At 44.3% G+C, this 24101-nt stretch overlaps 1 protein-coding gene across 5 annotated transcripts in view; it reads left to right on the forward strand.

The window, feature by feature from the left end:
• Positions 1-24101, forward strand: part of SFMBT2 (Scm like with four mbt domains 2) — a 1092424-nt gene that overhangs the window by 162277 nt on the left and 906046 nt on the right. The window contains exon 1 of one of the 5 annotated variants that reach the window (XM_078677103.1): positions 9010-9136. The exons of the other annotated variants lie outside the window; for them this stretch is intronic. The gene's annotated coding sequence lies outside the window, so the exon portion shown is untranslated. Of the gene's footprint in view, positions 1-9009; positions 9137-24101 lie in introns of those variants that run through there. 5 annotated transcript variants of the gene reach the window in all.

The following is a 24101-nucleotide window of genomic DNA, read 5'->3' on the forward strand; positions in this document are numbered from 1 at the left end:
GTCAGAAAACAACTCGGTTGCAATGGCATCAGATGCATTCGAACCCTGTGATGGACCAGAAACAACGGCCTCCGCTGATTGAGCCGCCACCCTGTCACCTGGGGGCAACGCTTCACTTGGCTGCCTCTCCTCTCGGGCTTCTGAAAATGGTACAAGGCTCTGAAGCGACTCTCCTTCTTGGCTTGGAATTCCTTCGCGGTTTTGCAAATCAAAGGGCAAAGGGAGCGGGAGGCGCTTCAGGTGGCTGGCATGGATCCAATGCTTGCATCCATGCACCTTCACGGCGGACCTCGTAGCAAGTATGATCTGGTAGGGGTCAGACCACTTCGGTTCCAAACTCGATTTCCGTTGATAGTTCTTCACCAGAACCCACTGGCCTGGTTCCAATCGATGTCCTGGACCCTCTGGTAGCGGCCGCAATGTCTCGGATACCTGTTGATGAATAGAACGCAGAACTTTAGTCAAGGCATATAAATAGTCTGTCATCAAAGGATAATCAATATCTCTAAAGGACCTGGGCCTAGGGACTCCCCACACATTGGCAGGACGGCCAAAGATTACCTCGTAGGGTGATAACCCCGTTCTCGTGTGTGGTGTTGTTCTCAGAGACAATAATGCTAAAGGGAGGGCATCAGGCCATTTTAATCCGGTACTAGCACAGATTTTGGCCATCTTCAGTTTCAATATACCATTATATTTTTCAACTAGACCAGCTGACTGGGGATGCCTGGCTGCATGAAATTTCTGCCTAATTTGTAAACCATCACAAACACTCTGAACCAGCGAGGAATTGAAATGTGTCCCGTAATCAGACCAGATAATCCGGGGCAAACAATATCGAGGGAAATATTCTTTAACCAAAGCTTTAGCAGTTGCAACTGCGGTGGCCTCTTTGGTGGGATAGGCTTCAACCCATTTACTGAAAGCACAAACCACCACCAATACATATTTCAAATTATTCACTCTCTCCATTTGTATATAATCAATTTGTATAACTTCAAATGGCAGAGATGGCGGTGCAAAATTTCCACTCAGGACAGATTCTCTAGCTCCTGAATTGTAGCGCAAACACACAGGGCAATACTTAACCACATGTACTGCAGTTTTGGGAATATATGGGTTATTCCAGACTGGGTCTAAAACTGCACAAATACCTTTTGCTCCTATGTGTGCTGGACCATGAGCCATGGTCACTACAGCATATACCAATGCATTAGGAAGTAACCAACGCTGCTTCTCAGTTCGATCTATCCAACATTCATTCTTGTCCAATTGTCCCACTTCCCGTTCCCATCTCTGTGCCTCATCTAGGGTAGCTTCTTTCTGTAACTCTTTTACGCTCTCAATGGTATTGTCAAACACAGATGTTTCCACCACCCACCGGGCTGAAGCACTAAGGAACATGGGAGTCATCTTAGTTTGTGCTGTTTCCTTAGCTACTGAGTCAGCATAAGCATTTCCCTTTCCCGTAGAATCAATGATTTTCTGATGAGCACTGCATTTGATGATGGCAACTTTATCTGGTAGTGTCAAGGCAAATAACAAACGGTCAATTAAAGGACCGTGTTGAATTTTCTGGCCATGTGTGGTAAAGAAACCCCTTTCCCTCCACAGCCTCCAAAAACTATGGGCAACGCCGAAGGCGTACTGGCTGTCTGTGTAAATATTTACTCTCAGGCCTTTACTTATCTGACATGCTCGTAACAAAGCTATTAGTTCAGCTGCCTGGGCTGAGTGATGTGAAATCCTTGCGGTTTCCACCACCGTTTTTAGGGTCGTAATAGCATACGCAGCTGTGGCAGTACCATCTGGTAATTTAAAACAAGAACCATCAACATACAGCTCTCCTTGGGGCTCTGGTAAAGGGGTGTCGGTTAGATCTACACGCCCTTTTGTTTCCTCTTCAGTTCTAAATATACAATCATGGATATCATCCTTTTTATCATTGGAAGGGAGAGGCAATAATGTTGCTGGATTCAATGTAGCACATCTTTTAATCGTAATGTGTGGTGCAAACAATGTTAATTTGTATCCTGTTAAACGAGCACTTGTAAGGTGCTGGGTCTTAGTTCTATTTAACAGAATATCCACAGCATGCGGTACCAAGACTGTGAGCTCTGTATTCAAAACTATACCTTCTGATTGCCGGATGGCCACCGCTATCGCCGCAGTGGCCCTCAGGCAACTGGGAAGGGCTTGTGCGACCATATCTAGTACTGATGAAAAGAAAGCACAGGGTCTCTGTTTTCCGCCAAAACCCTGTGTTAACACTGAAATGGAACAACCGTCCACCTCGTGCACATAAAGTGAAAAAGGCTTCCGGTAATCTGGGGTGCCCAAGACAGGTGCAGAACGCAAAGCAGATTTCAAAGAGTCAAAGGCTTCTTGGCATTCATCCGTCCAGGGTAGGGGTTCATGCACATCTTTGGTAGTCAAATACAACAAGGGTTTAGAGAGGAGTGAATAGTTAGGAATCCATTGGCGACAGTAAGAGGTTATGCCAAGAAAAGCACGGACATCACGTTGTGTACGAGGTACAGACATGTTAGTAATTACAGATATTCGTTCTGGTGTTAGTCGTCTCCCCGCTTTCGACAGCAAGTGGCCAAGGTAGGTCACTTCCTGTTGACAATATTGAAATTTGGAGAGGGAGACTTTATTTCCTTTATCAGCCAAATGATGTAACAATTTCACAGTCGCTTCTTTGCAGCCTTCTTCTGTATCGGAGGCCCCCAAAATATCATCCACGTACTGTATAATTGCATTACCTGCAGGCAAAATTAACTCAACCAGGACTGCCTTCAGAGCTTGGCTATATATGCTGGGACTTTCTGTATAGCCTTGGGGTGCACGCGTAAATCTAAAGCTTCGGCCTCCTAATGAGAATCCGAAGATATGCCTGCTATCAGGATGAATTGAAATGCTAAAGAAAGCATTCTTTAAGTCTATGACAGAAAAATATTGTGCCGTAGGGGGAATCATGGTGAGAATTGCTGTAATATCTGGTACTACCGGATATTGAGGGACTACTATTTTATTGACGGCTCGAAGGTCAATCACAAAACGATATGCAGTCTTATAATCAGGGGCGCCATCAATTGGTGTTTTCTTCAGAATCGGCAAAATAGGACTATTACAAATGTTAGCAGCTGTTTCTTCCACCACCCCCTTGTCAATGAGGTCACGAATGATATGTAACAAGGCCTGTTCACCTTCCAGCGAAATCTTATACTGGGGAATGCGTGGCATCTGTGCATTTGGTTTCAATGTTATTGACACAGGGGCTATTCTTAACAGACCAACATCGGTGTCCCCTGTCGCCCACAGTGTCCAAGGAATGGTAGAGAATTCAGGGGGCAAAGTCTCATTTTTAGCAAAGTATTGAGTCTCTTTCACAGATGGTTTTTGCATTGTCAGAAAAACACCATTCGGGGAGCAATAAATACGTGCATGTAATCTCTTTAAAATGTCTAACCCTAAGAGGTTTTCTCCACAATTAGAAGTTAGAAGAAAGGGTGTATGCATGGAGATGGGACCTATCGTAAAAGGCAGAGGTTTTGAAACGGGGCTCACTACCGGTATTCCAGAGAATCCTACTGATACATTATTTTGGCCAGACAGAGCAGCCCCTGGAACCAGTGTATGGGCGACTGAACTACTCATCACCCCAGTATCCACTAAAAACTTTCCCGATGTACCCAACAGTTCTCCTTGTACATAAGGTCCCTCTTGGTCGACTGGTACTGTAATATGGCCCCCGCTCTGTCCATGGCTGTCTCATGCATAATCCCGTTCATCATACCTGTCATCCTGATAAGTCTCAGTGTAGTATTGTCTGTTCTGAGGGTCATCAAAATGATTCTTACAAGAACCTTCATGTTGTGACTCCTCCCTTCTCATGCTATTGCGATCTATATTCCCTCGACCCCATCCTCGTCCTCTACTAGGTCCGTTCCTTGTCAACAACAAAGGGCAGTTCCAATGTCCTTCCTCTTTACAATAGGAACATTGGTTTATACCAATATTCGGAGGGCCTCCTCTACCTCTTCCTGTCATCTGGCCTCTCTGAAATGAGCCTCGTACTCCTCGTCCTGAATTATGCCCTCTACTGACTTGCTGCAGTAGTACCCTAGTTTTTAGATCCTTAGTCTTTTTCTCTAATTTTTCCTTACTCTCGTTTTCACGATGTTCATAATATTGGGCCATGCTAAGGGTAACAGAGGGTGCGGCCGTAGTCCACGTGCTTTCAGCTGATTGAAGATGGGTCATAACCTCAGGGAGCAAATTTGTGACAAATCTATTTAAAAACAATCGAATTCCTCCCTCTGTAGAGAGGTCCTGGCCACTAAAATCTATGAAAACTTTCTCAAATCGAGTAAAGAAGTCGGACACACTTTCATCCTTTTTCTGTTTACATGCTGTTAATTTATCCCAATCTACTTTCCTAGGAGGGAGAAGTGTCTTCATGTATGTAACAATTTTATCTGGTACTGCTAATATTTCATCCCGGGGTTTCTCACCTGGCTTCCGTTCCTTATCCCAATTTTTTAATTGATCCCATGTTCCTCCTAATTCAGGGACATGGTCTGTATCATGTATCTGTCTCCAAATATCCACCGGAATCAGGAGACCAAAAAAGAGCTCAATATCAGCTATAGTCATGATGGCGGAATCGGCGGCTTCGTCCAATTCTTTATAATAAGCTGTAGGATTTTTACGGGGGTCAGGGAGCTGGGCTTTTAACGTAAGGACCTCACTTCGTTTCCAAGGGGTGTAAACCCATTGTTCCTGAAGTTTAGCGTCCACTCGTGCTCTTGTGACATTGCCCCCGTTATCCCTTATTTCAGGTAATTCTGGGAAGAAAAGAGGATGCACCTCTCTCATGGGGTGCTGCGCTCCCCATTCGGCACTCTTTCGGTGCATCCGTTCCCGATAATGCAAAAGCGTCGTCACATTCTGATACACTTCCTCAATTTGGAGATGAAATTTATTAGCATGATCCCTGATGTCACGCAGTATTTGAGGAGATAGTCCTTCCCACAATGAAATCAATCGGATCGCCATACTCTCTAGAGCCAGCTGCTGTGCAACGGGTTCAAAATCCTTCATAGTACTCCAAATATCCTCCAAAGTATAAATAGGATTCCGCATCCACTGGGATACCTGAATTAAAATAGCTCTCCTTTCCTCCTGTCCCAACAACAACCGAGTGAAAGCTCGCTGATCACTCAAGTCAGACAACGGTCGCTTGGGCGTGGCACCCGGACTAATTGCATTTTGGGGATCTAAAGTAGTCTGAGTCGGAGGGGAGAGAAATACAGGGTGCAAGGGAGAAGGGACAGCCGCGTCCGGCTGAAGGGATATTAAGGGTGAGGTAGTTGGTTGAAGAGAAGGAGGGGAAAACGGAATATCAGGTCCCGATCTGCCAACGGGGGCCGTGGCGACCGCCCCTGTCTGTGGTTTGGCGGCCGAAACGGCTCCGTCTGATCAACTCGTACCACAGGCACGGCCGGATACAAGCCTTGCGGGGCATAAGGAGGAGGTGGTCGGGCTTCCAGCAATTCTTCTAATCCATCTCCTGTCTCTGGTCTAGCCACATAGCTTTTATCGGTCTCCAACCGAAACTGCCTATCCATCCGTTCAATATTGTTTTCCACCTTTTCTTTATCATACGCTACTGCTTTCTGAGTGACTGTCTGACCCGATTTCACCCTCCCTAGCTTCTCTTCTCGAATTCGTCGTCTTTTAGCTTCCTTCAACCATAAGTTCAAGGAATCAAACATTGACTGACGACTTGTCTTCATAAATAATTTAATCTGTATATAATTGATCTTTTTCTCATCAAAAGACCCCATAAGAGGCCATTGTAAATCCGAATTATCTTGTGTATATTTGTTCCAAAGAGTATTCAATAAAATCGGCTGTAAACCATGTTTGACATACATATCGAAACTGGGGCTGCCCTCGGGAGGGGCAGGCTGTCTTTCTTCAAGCCGTGTACCTCTCCGACAACAGCACCCAAAACATATTTTGCTAAAACAGGACATTATGATAATACTTACACGTTGTTTAGTCACAAAATCTCAAAACACACACATACTTGGACGCGTCCTTTGCATCATCTACTCATACACCTCTTCATTCAATGGTCACAATAAAGTGCTGTAAAACAGTGCAAGGCAAACACCTCTCAGAACTTATTTTATGCAAATGACGTCTTCAAATACGAACAGAGCCCGTCGACTCCTGTTCGGGGAATCGATTCAAAAGAATTCCAGACCGACAAAATCACCAAAGGGAACAGTCGTCAGACTGTTCTGAGAGCATCTGATAGGCGAACCACGAACTCTCTCACAGGCCATCCCATCGTCCTGTTCTGGTTGGGCTGGGCATCTGGACACGTCTCCAGAACCCTAGCTTACCCAGTTGCTCCCAGGGCTTTCCCGGAGAGAATTAGGCCGAGCGAGCAACACCGTACTCCGCTAAGGCATCAGATGTAGTCTCAATTATTCACCAAACAAGTCCGTGGGGTCTCTACCCGCGCAGCCCCTTCGCCGCAACGGTAGATCCCCAGATTCCCTCGTGGTCCGGCTTCCCCGGCCACCTTCAAACAAAAACAGTTAACTGTTATCCGAAAAGAAACACTTCTTCTGAGTGATTCTTATCCAATTTAATCAAAAATATCACTCACCTGGTGCACTCAGGTCGATTGCGAATTCTCCACTGCCGACACCTAAACAGACCGACACAGTCTGTTCTTCTATCGGGTTAGGCCCGTAGGACTCCGGCGTAGGGTCTTCAGTAGCTGGGAGGGATACTGGGCTCGAGAGTGGAACGGCTTGTTTTCATACCACAAACGGGTGTCTCAAATCAGGATCCTTTTTCTCTCCACCCCCTCGGCCAGAACTCCTCCTTGTACCATCACCCCTGTTTACAGGAGGGGACGACCCTATCGCGGAGTCCCGGCGGAGTCGCCAACTGAAGGATTCAAAATTATTCTAGCGGGCTATACTTACCAATAGCCCATATGCGTTTATTTGTAATAATAATTCAGTCGGCAATGGAGAAGGTTTAATCATTTATTCATCAAATACAAGCCCTGGCAGGGGAGCCTCAGTCTACACGACCCTCGGAGGTGCGCAGAGGAGACTGATTACATGTTCAAAACACAAAGCATATATACGTTTCATGCGTTCAAGATGACACCCTACAAGGAAAGATACAACTTGTCAGTACGCCAAGAGGAATACCCATATAAGACACAATTGATTTGATAGTAGCCTAGGCCTAAGCTATTCCGGGGGCAGGTCAGTAAGGTGCCTCCCTGTCTATCTGTAGCCCGGGGAGTACAGGAACGGGCTCTGCTAGAATGTGCGTATCCCACAAGAAGAGCAGATGTGACCTTGGGTTTCCTTGAGCTACCAGCTAACAACTATAGTAGGCAGCTTGGCTGCCGTCGTGGTTTCGAGCAGAAAGCGTAATCACGTGATTTCAGGGAAACAGCACTTGCACATAGAGAAACGAAACAAAATGGCTCTGGTTATACCAATAGGAGCAAACAAGTCAAAAATGAATCATTGGTTACTAGGCGATCATAGTGAACTATAACTATATGATTATATAATTACAAGGTTATATTGAATATATTAGGCCAATAATGCGTGTTATCAAATTTCGATCCCAACACTATCCAACAAACCCAAACACAACTTTCAAGAAGGAATGAAAGCAGTCGCAAGGTGGATGAAGAACAGCTGCCTATAGCTCATCATGGACAAAACCAAAGTACTCATTATGGGCCCACACCCTGATGCCTGGAATGACACCTGGGGGGCCCCAGTCTCGGGAGCCCCTCCTCCCCACAGACCACGCATCCAACCTCATAATCATCCTGGACTCCGAACTCAAAATGGACCGCCAGATCAACGCTGTCACCACTTCCTGCTACCACTCTGTCCACCTCCTCTGAAAGACCTTCAGCTGGATTCTTCTCGAACACAGAAAAACCGTCACCCACACCCTCATCAGCAGACTAGACTATGGCAACACACTCTGCACCGGGGCCAACAGCAACCTTACCCACAAACTCCAGAACACTGCCGCCAGACTTGTCCTCAACTTACCGTGCCACTGCCACATCAGCCAACATCTTCACAACATCGGACCAGCCTGCATGAACCACCGCCTCTCATTCCACGCACCCCACATATCCATTTGGTCAGCCCAGTTCTCCCTTGCGACTGTTTCCTGCATCGGGAAGATCAGAACAGGAGGACACTCCTTCTACCTCCTCGCGGTCAAGGCATGGAACACCCTCCCACTCTGACAGATTCCTTCACTCAGCAAGTTCCTGAAGGGCCTCAAGACCTGGCTTTTCGACGAAGCACCTTAACATCCTGGAGCTGCATTCGTCCACAGAGCCTTGAGACCCTTTCAGGTAAGTAGTTGCACTCTACAAATGCATGATTTATTGATTTATTAAAGACCTCTCTGATGTCTTCCCCACTTCTACGGCAAGTTTGGGTATAAGTATTGGACCCCTGGTGTGACAAAATCATAACTCTGCTAAAAATAAGGAAATTCTTAAAAGGACGAAGGAGGAGGGACTGTCACTTTGCTAACTGCCTTTCTGTGTTGGCCTGCTGATTATTGTGCTGCAGGAGGAACAGTCACTTTGCTACTTGCTTTGCTGTGTTGGCCTGCCGCCTGCTGCTTCTTGCCTGGGAAGGAGACAGCCTAGACCTGCTCTCCAAATCCTTTCACCCAGGTTCTTCAAGGGCTTGCTGACTTGCTTCCTTTTTTGAAGTATCAGGGTCATCACAGACTTCACTCAATTCTGCTTAAGCTGCTGTACTCTGCCAACTGTGAACCCTCTCTTGCCTGAGGTGCCAACTCTAGTCGTAGGGTGTCAGAAGTGTTTTTTTTGCAGATTTTCATTACCAACGCAGCAACTGCTCAACAACAGCATTTCTTCTGACAAAGCGGCTCGATGATGACAGCGATCCTACCACCGGATCTGCTCGACAATGACACTGCATTTGCAGCTCAAAAGAGCTCGACGATGACACAGGAACCACTTTTCACGGATTGACAATGACACATCTGGCTCTCGACGTCAACACTTGCTCCAGCCCAGGTATTTGTTTAACAAGACCTATCTTAGTTCTCTAACCAGCCTTCCCTCCATCGCGCTCAGCCTGAACTCTGAATTCACCCTGGTTTAATGCAACATTTAGTAACCTTTTAGTGCTACTGACTTCTACACATTGTTTTTCGATGTAACCTTAAAAAATTCATATGCTGGCTTCTACTTATTGGAATTTTTTCGTTTCAGTCTTGTTTTACTCAGATAAATATTCCCTATTGTTCTAAACTGGTGTGGTGTCTTTTTGTTGTGTTTTCACAGTGTTAGTGTAATTTAAAGTGTCCACAAACACTTTTCACATTGCCTCTTAAGTTAAGCCCGACTGCTCTGTACCAAGCTACAAGAAAGTGAGCACAGGTTAATTTAGGTTGTGTATCTGACTTACCCTGACTAGAAGTGTGGCTCCTGCTTGGACAGATGGTATCCTCTGCAAACCAGAAACATCAATTTCTAACACTTACGCCAAGTGGAAGAGGTTGGGGAGTTGCGCCTGCGGTCTTGGCAGCTAAGTACTGGAACGAGCTCCGTCTCCCACTCAGATGTATTCCAGATAAAAATATATTTTGAAAGCAACTGAAAAATCACTTGTTTAAACTAGAGTGGTTGATGTTCATCTTTGACCTTTTGCCTTAGCACCGAGACACTCGTAGTAGGTGATCGCTATAGAAATGTCTTTATTTACTCATTTATTAGCAATTGCTCTAATTCTCGGTTGCGTACATCCTCACATGGGAAATCGGAGTTCACCAGTTATTTCAAGGATTATGCTTGTAAAGCTGAAACTGATGAATCCTTGCAGGTGTAACCTGTGAAAGGTCTGTGCATTCCTGAAATTAGTAGATCTACACCCAGGCAAAGTTGTAAATTTCTTTAAGAATGACAGCAAATATTTTTAAGTATGAATTACATGAACTGAAGTGAGAGTGGCTATTGTAATGTGCTGCTGCTTTCTGCTCTTCAGAGCTCATTCTAGACTGCACGTTCTGCTGATGCATCAGTAGAGATGGCACTTTTTTCCTAAAGCATTGTAAACTTGGGGATCTATTCCGATCACGGTTGGAAAGCCTCCGACCTTAGGTCGGAGGCTTTCCGACTGAGATCGTCGGTTTCAATTTCGACCTGCTGATTACAAAACAGTCGGTTGGAATTGAAACCACCTGGTTATTCTGGCTGGATTCCAATGGGCTGAAGGAGCTGGTAGGCCATTTGGAAGCCGGCCTAGAATCCATATGGACGGTGTTTTATGCCGCCTGGATTACAATGCACGATTTCTGACAGGCTTTCCATGCCTGGCTTTCCGACATGGAAAGTCTGTCGGAAAGCATGTTTGGGGGCCCCTGACAGGCCCCCTTGTGTTTATGTCCTGCATTTGGGGGCAAAGGGGGCCCCAATGTTGCCCCCTTATTGATCCCTGCATCTTGTGGCAGGCACCTTTAGGTGCCTACCATGGGTTGCAGGGATTAACACAATCTCCCATTTCTCTAATGGAGATTGGGTTACGTCCGGTTTATTGCCATAACACAAGCTCCCATAGTTAAATGGGAGTATGTGATCGGACCATGTGCGGTTGCATCATAATTGTGGTGTTGGGACCGCCGCCCAACATTGTAATCGAGACCTAAATTTTATCCTTAGATTTTCAACAAGCTGTTTAATGGCTCTGATTGGTTTATACCATTCCATATGTGTGATTCTCTGCCAATGCTTTAACATCTCAGCACACAAAAGGTACCAGTAAATAAACAAAAACGCAAATAGCTTAGAACTAATCGTGAGAGCTAACATGACGAGTGGCTCATTAGACAAAGAACAACATAAATGTACTTTGAAGTCATTAATTGTTTCCTCATTTAGAATCTAGCTTGCAGAAATGGACTCCTAATTATCTTTAAAGCATTATTCTTCCCTTACACGAGGCAGATCAGCAGTATTTTTGTAATGAAATTTCATCCAGCTGCTAATTTGAGTGCAAGGTGGAATCTGGATGACTCTCCAGATCATCCACAATAGAGTTTCAATTGGCGTTGTGTGTCAGGACACCACCTGTGCACTGAGAACTTTACAAATACTCTTAATACACTTGAAACAGTGACCATCACTCTCTAGAGTTACATTGGAATGCCCCTGTGTTGAGCTTTGCATTGGACCGGTGGCTCTGTTTCAATGTAATTACCATTGGCAAAGCAGGCATTGCAAAGATCCCATACCATACATCATTACTAATTTCCTTCAGAAGACCTCTTCTGGAATATTTCTCCGGGCGTATCTTCAGCGGGGGGTTTGGGGTGTAACAAATCCCACGTATATTTGCCATTCGGAGCCCGACCCAACTGTTCAAGTTATTCCTTCACTTTACTGTCTGGCTGTAGTGGGCCATGCTGAGAACATGCCAGTGCTGTCAAGGACAGAATGCCGTGTGGGATGCGCTAGAAGAGCAGACAAGTCATGTAGGATTTAAAGTTGCATGTTGGGCGTCGGGCCCCAAATATACTGAGAAAAGGCATAACACGAACAGCAAAGGACTTGCCCATATTGCTGTTTCAGAGACAATCCAAGTCAGCTGTCCTAGTCAGTCCTTGAAGTAGTAGTAGCTTGTTACAATAAGGGCCTGATTACGATCTTGGCAGATGGGATACTGCGTCACAAATGTATCGGATATCCCGTCCACCATATTACAAGTTCCATAGGATATAATGGAATTGTAATCCAGTGGACAGGATATCAGTCACGTTTGTGACAGAGTAACCCTATATGCCAAGATTGTAATCAGGCCCTAAGTCTTGTGTCTCCCACCACTACAGAAATGACTTATTGTATTTTTTACATCCTGTTCAGAAGTGGTTTGTGAAATGCATAATAATTTTTTTAATGGCAAACGTCTAACTCAATAAAACAATTGTATCCACATACGAAAGAGTTCACAAGCATTTCTCAAACTACTTTTGAACAGAGTTTATGCAGTAATGTACAGAAGCCTTTCTATTGTCAAGCATCCCAGCTTATGTTCCTTACTTCCCTCCTGTCTGTCCTTGTCTACCCTCTACCTTTTAGCTGGGCACATAACATTGCTTGTTGGGAATCCTCAGACACACAACCCCTAATATTGTTGGCCAAGCTACGCCCCTGCCTCTCCCTTAACTGGAATGATAGACCGCTTGAATTCCTGTCGTTGACTTAACATCTCGTCCTTCTGGGTACACTGAATGAAGCATTGGTTGAAAGTAATCCTTTTGCGTGCAATATGATGAGAGCTATTTCTCATATAACTCTTGAACATATTGAAGTTCCTCTTAGTACAAACAAGGGTCCCTCCTTTCCCTTATTTCATTGTGTGGTTAGGCTCACCAAACTGCATTCTATTTAGATCTTTGTGGGTCAAATATTCTAAACATATTTATGCAAATTGTGATAAAAATTAGAAAAGTAAGCTGTATTTGCATTTGTATAACTCAACTGCAAATGCCATTTTTAACTATTTTAAACTTGTCAGCGGAACGGTACCATGGACCAAAGGAGGTTTTCACAGTTTGATTCCATAGAGGTTTTCCTAAAGTCAGCTGTGTAATTTGTCATACGTTTGAATGGAGGATATTGTGCTATTGAGAAAATTGACAAAATGAAGACTCCTGATAGTGATAGGTAACATATTTTGAGGGATCCTCCTGAGATTTCCATCATGAGGTATCATTAATTTATGTTTCATTTTCTATAGTGCAGACCATGACCTTAGAATTAATGAATTAATGAATTACTTTTATATAGCGCACAGCTACTCGGAAAGTGTCTTGGAACTCAGCATAGAGCAACACGAGGAAAGAGTCAAACCCCCACAAGTGTACCAGTGCTAAAGCTTAAAAAGATATGCCTGTAGGGCCTTCTTGAAGTGCCCTTCCTTGGTTATTAATCTCACAAGAGCAGGCAACTGGTTCCACATACTCACTGCTCTGACCGTACAGGAGGTCCCCATCTCCAATGTTTATGGAAGTGGCAGATGGTTAGCTGGCCAGTGCCACTAGATCCTAACAGTCTTCGTGAGGATCCAGAGACAAGATCTAACCACATCCAAAACCTTGGCCTTGAAAGAAAGTTGGTAGTCAAACATTACGCTCAGGTTTCTGGCCACTGCCATGGGTGGAGGTGGAGGCGTGATATCACTGGGCCAAGCACCAGTCGACCCAAAAGAAAGGTTTAACCCAAACAAAAGGATCTCTGTTTTGGCTGCGTTGCACTGTAATTTGTTCGACTGAAGCCAAATTAACAGTGTTTTCATACAGAGAGCAAATGATTCTTTAGCATTTACTGAATCCCCTAATAGGAGAGCAAGAGCTTTGTATCATCCTCATATGATCTACATATCAAAACATGCAACCAGTTGGCCAGTGGACTCATATACACATTGAAAAGGGTGGGGCTCAAGGAAGAGCCCTGTGGAACACCCCATTTCTGGGATTTGGCTCTGGAAGAGCAGGGGTACATCCAGGCAACCTGTTCTCGGTTCCCTAAGAAAGAGCTCAGCCAGCCAAGAGCTGGTCCCGATACTGCTAGATGTTCTAAACTTTGTAATAGAATGCTGGGGTCAATCGTATCGAAAGCTGCTGATAGGTCCAACAGCACTGGAGCTAGAGTTAGGCCGGAATCCAGACTGAGTTTAATGGATTCTGAAACTTCAAGGAACATCATTTGGTACTATGACGGGCTCTGAAGCTGGATTGGGATGGGTGGAAGAGACTATTGTGAGTGAGAAAGGTGGTGAGTTGTCGATTCACCATCTTTTCCAGAACCTTTGCTGCAGCTTGCAATAAAGAGACAGGTCTGAAGTTTGCTGGTACTCCTGGATCCGCGTTAGCCTTCTTAAGAAGGGAGACCACATTCACCCTTTTCCAGGAATCCGGTATTACACCTGAGTTAAGGGAACAGGTAAACAACTCCTGATACACTGGAGCAATATTGTCGGCTATAGTCTGCAGGATGTGAGGCAGACAAGGATCTTCCAGGGATCCTGATATGCAGAGTGTAAACATCTCATTCACTTCCTCCGTTATAAGGGGGAGAAAGTGAGTCAGCTTAACTCCAGCTGAAGGTCCTTCTAGTCATTCAGAGACTGGTAATAGAGTGCTTTGAGTGTAAAGAAATTACAGTTGGCAATAAACATTTCGTTTCTTGGATAGTTGAATTTGTTCTATTTACAATTCTAATTGTGAGAGTATGGTAGTTTTGTTTCTTTAGGTTCACAAGGAGGCTTCAATTAAGATAGTTTTCAACATAATTTCTACATCAGGAGCAATAGAAACAAGATTGAAAGTATTTTTGTTATTGGTCATGAACAGTTGAGTGTCCAGTGTGTCAGTGCAAGACAGGTTGTGGCACACAGAAATTACTAAGTTGACTGGTGTGTTCACCCATTCCAGCAGAGAGGTGCTAATCTGTTAGGCTATTCTGCTTTAACTTTCTTAACCAACTATTTTATGTATATCCTCTCTGGATGGGCAATATTATTAAAGAGAGCGGTATATTATGTTTTGTTATGACATAAAGATGATTTGTTGCTTGTGATAATTTCAAAAGCTACATAGATGCTGGCATTGCCTTGTTTAGTGCATGGACTCAGATGATTCTTACTGTAGGTGTCATTGGGCTTATGTTTCAGCTTCCTCGCTTGGCCTCTAGACCTCCATCTTCAGTGGTGTGTAGGCCCACAGTGTTTCTTCAGTACGCATGTGTTTCAACCTGTTATTTAGATTAGAATAAGGTGGGAATTATCTGAGTTTTGTAAATAAGCTATTCCATTTTCTTTGTGCTGAACAAGGCGAACACCACATAGAATTTGTTTGTTTGCAGAAATAATGGGGTTCCTAGCATGGCGTTTCTTTTTTTGCTATATTGTCTTTGTTCACTGATGTTTAAGTTTGACAATAGGTATAGCGGAGTGTTTGTATGCAAATCTTTGAATGTAGGCAGCCTGTTCTTAATTTGCAATGGTCGTCCATTAGTAGCCATGTTAGTACTTGCTGAGCATGTCTTCTGTCCCCTTTGTGGAGAGGGTTGGTCTTGCCCCTGAGTTCCGGACTGTAACTATACAAATGACACCACTGACCCCTGCGCAAGGGCACATCACCAAACAGATGACTTGAGGTGATCCAAGGCCTCTAAATTGCAGATAAAGGTTGTCCTGACTAGTAAAATTGATGAGCCACCCCTTTATCACAGCCAGTGACTGCTTGCAAGCAGGGTTGTATGATAGAAGCATTCATGGCTAAACCACACGTGGCTCTACCACGCGGCCTAAACCATGAATGCATATTAACGACGTTTTCCTTTTCCACGCATGCCTTTACCACGTATTTTCGTGGTAAAGGCATGCGTGGTAAAGGGTCATGCCTGGCTAAGGTCGCAATCCCCTCCTCCTTCCCTAAACTACACTCTCTCCCCTTCCCCCCCCACCTGCACTGTCCCTAAACCTACCCCAACCCCTTACACTGCCCTAGGCCTAAAACCCAAACTCCTATTTTAAGAAACTACCCGGCCACCCAATCTCCCTGAGCCATGAAAACTACCCCGCTGTACTGTCATGTCCTGCCACCCAGGAACTCACACAGGACACGATGTGCATCTTACAGGTATTCTTTTATTTGATGGTTTACATCATGCTTGGATCATGACCTCCTGCCTCGAGGTCTAGCATCAGAGTGCCGTTCCTCTCCACCCCCTGACCGGATGTGGTGTCCGGTGTCCCCTCGCCCTTGCGCTGTCCCAGAGTCTCAGTGCCCATGTCCTGGACACGATATCTCCCCCCTTGTTGCAAAACAAACGAAGAAAGAAAGAAAGAAAGAAAGAAAGAAAGAAAGAAAGAAAGAAAGAAAGAAAGAAAGAAAGCGAGAGAGGGAGAGAGAGAGAGAGAGAGAGAGAGAGAGAGAGAGAGAGTACTTGTCATTCTACATTTCTTCATGAATCTAGTGTCTCCATCGCTTCCTTATCCTCTATCTTCCACCGTCCATGTGGCTGCCGTTGTCGCTGCCATTTCTTCTTCCTCCGCCTTCTTTGTCCTTGGAATTATATCTGTTTCTTGTTATTCGTTGTTGTTCGTGGGCAGCCGTTATCATCTATCCTTTCACTTTCGTCACCGCCAGTGACTCTTTGGAAAACTTGTTGTCTTATCATCTATATTCAACACCTTTGATCCTGGCCCTATACTCAACACCTTTGGTCCTGGCCCTGAGGTGCCTCTTGCCTTTATTTCCTTTGTGTCGCTTGTCCGCTCTGCTCATTGCATGTCTTTGTACTTTCTTTTTTGCTGCTCTTTCTCCTGCGGTATGTCTTTTCGTGTCGCTCCTTTTTACCCCTTTTTTTCTAGGCTCTCCTTGTCCTTTTAGCCTTTTCTAGGCTCTCCTTGTCCTTTTCTCTTGTGTCCCTTTTGTGTCCTTTTTTTCTTCTTCTTCTTCTGTTATTCTCCTTTTCTTTTAGCCTTTTCTAGGCTCTCCTTGTCCTTTTCTCTTGTGTCCCTTTTGTGTCCTTTTTTCTTCTTCTTCTTCTGTTATTCTCCTTGTCCTTTTAGCCTTTTCTAGGCTCTCCTTGTCCTTTTAGCCTTTTCTAGGCTCTCCTTGTCCTTTTCTCTTGTGTCCCTTTTGTGTCCTTTTTTTCTTCTTCTTCTTCTGTTATTCTCCTTGTCCTTTTAGCCTTTTCTAGGCTCTCCTTGTCCTTTTAGCCTTTTCTAGGCTCTCCTTGTCCTTTTCTCTTGTGTCCCTTTTGTGTCCTTTTTTTCTTCTTCTTCTTCTGTTATTCTCCTTGTACTTTTAGCCTTTTCTAGGCTCTCCTTGTCCTTTTTCCTTTTTTCTTTGGTCCCTTCTTTCCTCGTTATTTTACTCCTCTTCGTTATTTTACTCCTCTTTCTTCTTTCTTCTTTTCTTTACTGCCTTGTAACTTCTCCTTTGCTCTTTCTTTGTCCTTGTGCAATCTTTGTCCTTTTCTTTCTCTTTGTTGTTCTGCTTTCTTTCCTTTTCTTTTCTTTTCTTTTCCTTGTTGTGTCTCTTTTTCTGTCTTTTATTTAGCCTTCTCTGGCTTCTTCCACTCTCTTGTTCTTCTTTCTTATATATGTATATATTCTTTCCTTCTTTCTCTTTCTCTATTTGTCCTTTTGTTATTCTCTGGTACTCTCTTTTCTTATTGCACCATCATCTTCCTTTGCCTTATTGCTCTTTTGCCTTTTATTTATCCTTCTTTTTCCTGGTATGCACTTGTATTATTTCTTTGTCTTCTCCTTTTCTCTTTATTTCTCTTTTTTTTTTTTTTTTTACATACGCCTTCTCTGGCACTTGATCTTTATTATATACTTGCATGCATTCGCTGGCCTGCGTTATCCCCGACCTCTTGCTCCGAGGCCCTGATCCTTATTTTCTTCCTTTTTTTTGTCCTTTTAGGTCACTTCTGTGACCTATTTCCCTTTAACTTCACTTTAAATTACCCTTTTTGACACTTCTTTTGCACTTTTCTTTTATCACCACTTGTTGTTCTTGTGTTCTTTCTTTTCCACTTCTTTTGTCCCTTTAAGTTACTACTGTTCCTTATTTTCCTTTAATTTTCTTTAAATCACCCTTTTTTGTCACTTCTTTTGCACTTTTTGTCCTTTCTCGCGCTTTGCCTGGCCTCAAAATGGCCGCTGCGCTGTTCCTCGCTTCCTATTGGCTCCCGCGCCTGACTTACAAATGGCCGCCGTTGTTCTCGCGTTGTTTCCCATCCAATCGGGACTCTGCCTGGCTTTAAAATGGCCGCCCGTCTGTTCTCTGTTCCTATTGGCTCTCACGCCTGTTTCTAAGATGGCCGCCGAGACTCTCGCGAGAGCTCGCGCCGATTCTTTCAAGTCTTCGCGCTTTGCCTCGGTGCTTACCGCTTCACTTGGTCTTCTTTCTGCAGCGCTTGGGGTGGGCTCCCACGTCGCTGCACGTCTTCTTTCAGCACTTCCTTCTTCTTCTTCGCTGCACTGTGATCCAGGGTGGGCTCCTTGTTTAAAATCACGATCTTTTCCACGTCGCTGCTGGCCTCCTGATGATGCCTCGCCTCTACCTCTTCTTGCGCTGGATACCGCATCCCACTCTTCATCGCCAGTTGTCATGTCCTGCCACCCAGGAACTCACACAGGACACAATGTGCATCTTACAGGTATTCTTTTTTTTGAAGGTTTACATCATGCTTGGATCATGACCTCCTGCCTCGAGGTCTAGCATCAGAGTGCCGTTCCTCTCCACCCCCTGACCGGGTGTGGTGTCCGGTGTCCCCTCGCCCTTGCGCTGTCCCAGGGTCCTAGTGCCCATGTCCTGGACACGATATCTACCCTAAGCCCTAAAAACGACTTTGACTCCCCATTCCCCTCCCCGAGGCCTAAAACCCTGTCCCTTAACATACACTAGCCCGACCCCCTTCAACCTCTCGCTAAGGCATACGCGTGGTTAAGGCAAGCGTGGTTACGCTTGCGATCTCGGAATACGCGTGGCTGAGGCGGCGGTGTTCCAACTGTTTCCCAGCAAGCAGCCCTTAACAGCCATGTTTAAAAAGCTTGTCCTTGAGCACGAGCGGAAGTATATAAACAGCAGTCAGGAAGGAAGCAGAGTAGGTCAGTAGCACTTTCTAAAGAGGGCAAGTTCTTACAAAAATAACTGAAGCGGAAGTGTCAGGGTTTACACGGAAAACGTGTTCTGTGGGAACGTGTTTCTTTGTTTCCAGAAGATCTAGCCCATGAGCATTGTATAAAAGCATCCGTCTAAACAACTGATAAGCACAAGTGCACTCATCTGTATAACACAGGGTAACTAATGGGAGTGTGCTGTGCAGCCGACCCCCTCCAGCGACAGCACACATCTTGGAATGATTCTCCTCTGGTAGGACATATTATAAATGATGGTTCTAATAAGACTACGGTCATTCAAAACATATTTTCCCTCTCTGCAGTTGCCCAAAACCTGAAAGGTAGTGTTAAAGAACATCTACATCATCCCTATTTGAAGCCTGCAATTTGTTTATTAATCTGTGAATCGCAGGGGGACAGAATCCCCAGTTTGCATTAGCTGCACAGGACTCTCATTTATAGATTCTCCAATACAAATAAATGTGCAGTGGGGGTCATGCGATGCAACTGAAACACAGGCAATACACAGGCCTGGCAGTCATGATAAAGAATGAACTTCAAGTTCGGATAGATACCAAATGCAAACTTCCGGCTGAGCAAGCTAATCAGAAATCTCCACTCCACCGGGCAAGTACGGAAAGGAGACTTTACATGCCAGTGACTGGTGCATCGGGAATGCATGGCTAGCATGGGCAAACAGATGGGCGCCGCCCTTACAGTTATGCCAAGGCACACTTTGGGTTTCGCGTAGTATTTTCTCCGTAATGTGCATCTCTCTGATTATTGATGCTGGGTAACTAGCAAGGGGAGGGAGGGGGGTCTGGGGGAGGAGGTCTCGTGCGTTTACTTTGCAACCACAGAGTTTAAAGTGACAGATTTGGCGCAGTTGTGTTGATACTGATTCATTCTCTCGTTGAGTATTCCCAGACTATGTGTTGCAGATGTTTGATGAGGCAAATACATGAATACTACAACCCTCCAAGGACCAGTGAGCACGCCAAGCGCATGCTTAATTCTTAGGCAAAATCATACGAATTACAAACAAGCAGTCTGGGAAATGCCGCTCTCTGGCTTATTAATAGCATTTGATGTGCTTGCTATGATCTATCCTGTTATTCACAAAGATCAAACTTTATAATGTCTATATGGCACAAAAATGAAAAATCTATAATTTTATTAAAATCATTTTATTATGGTAGAAGATTCTATTGTTACACTTTAGTGTACATCCGTTGGTTAATTAACGCCATGCAATCAATCCAAAGCAGTAGCATACGGTTATACAGTATTGTGAGTACAAATAAGTCACTTTTGCTGCTTTTTAAGACGGTCTGCAGGTAAAGCGTAGAGATGTGGTTTTCAATGCTGTTTTTGCCCTTACTGTAGTTCAAGACGGAGATAGTGGGTTAGAGAATTTCATAAAGAGAGGCCTTGGTAATGAAGGCATCCATCGCAAAACATTATCTTTAGGTTTCCAGGTGACAGCAGATCTTGGGAAGTTAATAGACGATTGGTCAGCTGGTAGGACTGGGTATCATCCACAAGGTGCCTGCCTGAGTGAAGACACCGAGAATTCTTAGTGAGTGACCCAAAGCCTCTTGAAGTGGATGTGCCATTTGTATGCATGAACAGAGCTAGGTCTAAGGTGGTGATGTGATATTTTGTGCCATTCATGCATCTGACATGATTTTGGATCCATTGAAATGTTAGGGGTGAATGATAAGACATCCTGGTGCGGATTCTTTAACAGCAACCGAGTCATGGTTAGACTACTGAAAGCCAAGGTGATAACCTTCAAAGTAGGTCGAGGAGCAAGTCAGATAGGGACAACTGGTCCTACGGTACCTAAGTCCGAAACAAAGGTCACGGCCAGGTATCAAAGATGGAGCTTGATGTTGTGGAATGTACCCAGGATATGGAGTCATGCTCAAAGGTGGACCAATGATGCTAAAGTATTGTGTAAAATTTACATCTTGCAATAATCAAGGTAGAGGCAATTATGAATTATTCAACGCTGAATGCAGATGAGGCAATCCACACATTTCATCCAGGGGTTTAGCTTTATTGCTCATGAATGGGCTGCACATAGTATTCTGTGTTTGACTAACAATGTTTTCAAGAGCTGGACTTCGTCACTCCTGGGTGGATGGATCTCTATTCTTCTTCCTGACATCATAGCAGTTATAGGGCCCCTGCAGCTCCTGGGGAAACACATAGAGCATGTAACTTGTGGACCCCCTGATCAAAATCTAGGGTTATTACTACTCTATGAAACAAACAACAGTAAAGATGGTACCTAAACGCACCGGCATCTAATATCACACTTTTCGTTTCACTTCTCAGCTAAGAGCCACAACGTAGTCACACCATGTATAGCAAAATATTGAAAACCTCTCCAAAACTCCTGCATCTCACTCAACACTTCCCATATAGGTTAAACTACAACCACAATTCTTTTCAATCAAACACTCCAAAAGTGCACTCCTGGAACCTGAGGTAAATTAGTGATCTTTGTGAACCCGTTAGAAGTATGAAGCAATATATGAATGCCGCAGTAAAGTACAGTACAATTCAATACAAATGATGCCCCATCTCATAATGTACTGTGAGCTAGATATGCACGTGAATGCCATGGTCTGCAGAATGAGGACACATAAAATCAGAAGGAATCTTGAGGAGGTTTGGTAATAGGGCTGCTCCCTGAGTAGGTGCCAACTAAGACACAAATGGTCTTAGTTTCAATTAGTGTGTGCAGTCAGAAAGAAAAGATAGAAACGGTTATAAATTGGTGCCATGAAGGGGTATTGATTTGTAGAGGTAGCCAAGAAGTAAGTTCTGGAGCATGTTATTAAGCATCAGAATTATGTCAGGTTGTATTAGACCACATGGGAGGCCATTCTCTCAGCCCATGAAAAGCTCTTCAGTGATTTTTATAAGAGGGCCTTTGTTGCATTGAAGAAGACCCTGGACTGATATTCATTCAGGGGGCCATGTGTTACAAGTAGTGAAGAGAACTGTTCAGTGTTCATAGTTACAAGCTTTTGGAAAAACACTAACAATCCAAAATAATAAATCCATTAGCAAGAAGCTCTGGATCTGTAGTGGACTCTTTCAGTATTGGGATCATCACTGCATGCTTGAGTGTGCCTGGGTTTCACCAAGAGTGAGGGATGTACTGATGAGCAAAGACTGTGCCGGGATTGTATCCAATGAGGGAACCAGCACTACATAGCGCAGAATCATGTCAAATCCACATTCCTGACAAAATCGAAATCCGAGGAATAGAGGTCTGGTGTAAGAAAGTGGATTAATATTTAGGATTGATGGTAGTCCACCACGAGTAATAATATCACTGTTCTTTTTAGGTCAGTAAAGATGTTCGTAATTTAAACCTGCGTTCAATCCCTGATAGCTTTGGCACAGGGCAGACGGGCTTAGATAAAGATAATGTATAAAGCATTTAAAAGTACGAAAACAGTAAAAGGTCGAAAACACAACACAATAAAAATTCCACTCCAATTTAGAGAAGAATGTAATGAGAACAATGACACCAAAATGACAAAAATTTCAGTCAGGAGAAATTAAAAATGCAGACCCACAGGAGGTGCCTCACTGGCCGGATACTTTTGACACCTTGGCTTGGTGAAGATTTCTATGTTCAGCGTAGTCACATTTTGGAGCTTAGATTTCACCTGCAGGGCAAGGCTGCAAGCTGTAGATGAACTATGCTCCTCAAGGCTGGATAGCCTCTCCATGACATCATGCTGAAACGGAGTTGCTGCTGTGGAAAAGTTCCAACAGGAGCAACCTGACTCTTTGGCCCAGCTGCAGAGCACCTTCCTCGGATTGAGTTGACAGGTTTGTCCCACTACTCTGGAAGTCTTTGAAGCCAAAAAGTTTCTAAGTCCCAGGTTTTCCAGGATGTTTTATGGGGGGCACTTTGACACAGACAAGGGTCCAATGACCTCAAGAACAGCACATGTTGATCAAGACTTACTGAAGCAGAATCCATCAGAAATGTCCAGGGAAGGTCCAGTTGGACCTGATCAGCTGTGCTATTAAGGAAAGTAGCTTCCAGCAGCTTCTTGTATACCTGTAGCTCAACAGGTTGTCCATGTTTATCTCCTGGGTACAAGTGCAAGCAGATCCAGACTTTCAGTTCTCTATATATGTCCCAACAGCAGGTGCAGTCCTTCTTCTGTCTTCCACAGATCCTATAGTTTTCTGAAGAGGGTACCTATGGGTGGCACATTTATGCTTAGCACTAGTCTGTGGGTGGGAGTGACTCCTAGCCTCTCCCTAACCAATAGTGAAAACAGTCCTAGAGGTAATCCTATCCACGTTTTCAGCAGTTCCTGTGCGCCCTACTACAATCAATCCCAACTGCCCCTCTCTTCCTACATCCAACATGTCAAAACCTGTCCTCCCATGTGCAGAGCTCTGGTGCCCACCCTGGAGGTGTGACCAGGCAAATGAGCAACCCCTCCTCAAATGGATCAGGGGCAGCCCCTCTCCTACTGGGATTGCTGCCTGGTTCACTAGAGGGCATGCTCAGGTCTTAGCTACATCTACCTGTGACAAGGTAGAACTCTGATGTTAATTAAGTTCCTGGGGACATCCCAGATGGTCATTATGCCAGAGGAACAGAACACCTCCCCTCACCCAAGGCCTTTATCTCAACTCCGGCAGCCAGTTTACACCTCAAGTGGTCTCTTGAGCTCCTGGGTGACAGCTTCATCCTCATCCAAATGGACTGCTAGAGGCTCTCGGCAGGGAAGAGGTGACTTTCTAAAGATACCTTTTTCAAACTACATATTACACATCCAAATTTACCAGTGAATGGGACTTGTAATACATATTTTAATAAGTCCAAGAGTTAACTTTGTAGCAGTTTCCTAGGCAAAGCATTATTACTTTTTTATTGTGTACCAATGTTTTCTTTTTATTTTTATTTCTGAAATTCTTTATTGTATATAGAAAAATATAAATTTACATACATGGACGAGGCTTATACATGAGTGGAAGAAGAAAGAAGAAGATAGGCCACAGCTAGCCCCGCTACAGTGAAAATAGTCTGCAGGGCTTTTTCCTGTAGGGCGTCTAACATGAAACCTTTACATGCATCCTGCCTTATGGGCATTAAAACCTATTTAGGGGTGACATTAATATTTCAAAAAAAGAGTATAGGCTTGTCAAAAGGGGTTGATTTGCATTTAAAGTTTTACAACTGCACAAAGAGGCCTACTGTGGTAGGCCTGCAGTCACGTTTGTACTGTCATTGTAATGGGTGGCACAATGGGTGCTGCTGCTGTTCACTAGCAACATACAACTACACGCCAT

The sequence above is a fragment of the Lissotriton helveticus genome, chromosome 1_1 (genome assembly GCF_964261635.1).
Source record: "Lissotriton helveticus chromosome 1_1, aLisHel1.1, whole genome shotgun sequence".
Taxonomy (NCBI): domain Eukaryota; kingdom Metazoa; phylum Chordata; class Amphibia; order Caudata; family Salamandridae; genus Lissotriton; species Lissotriton helveticus.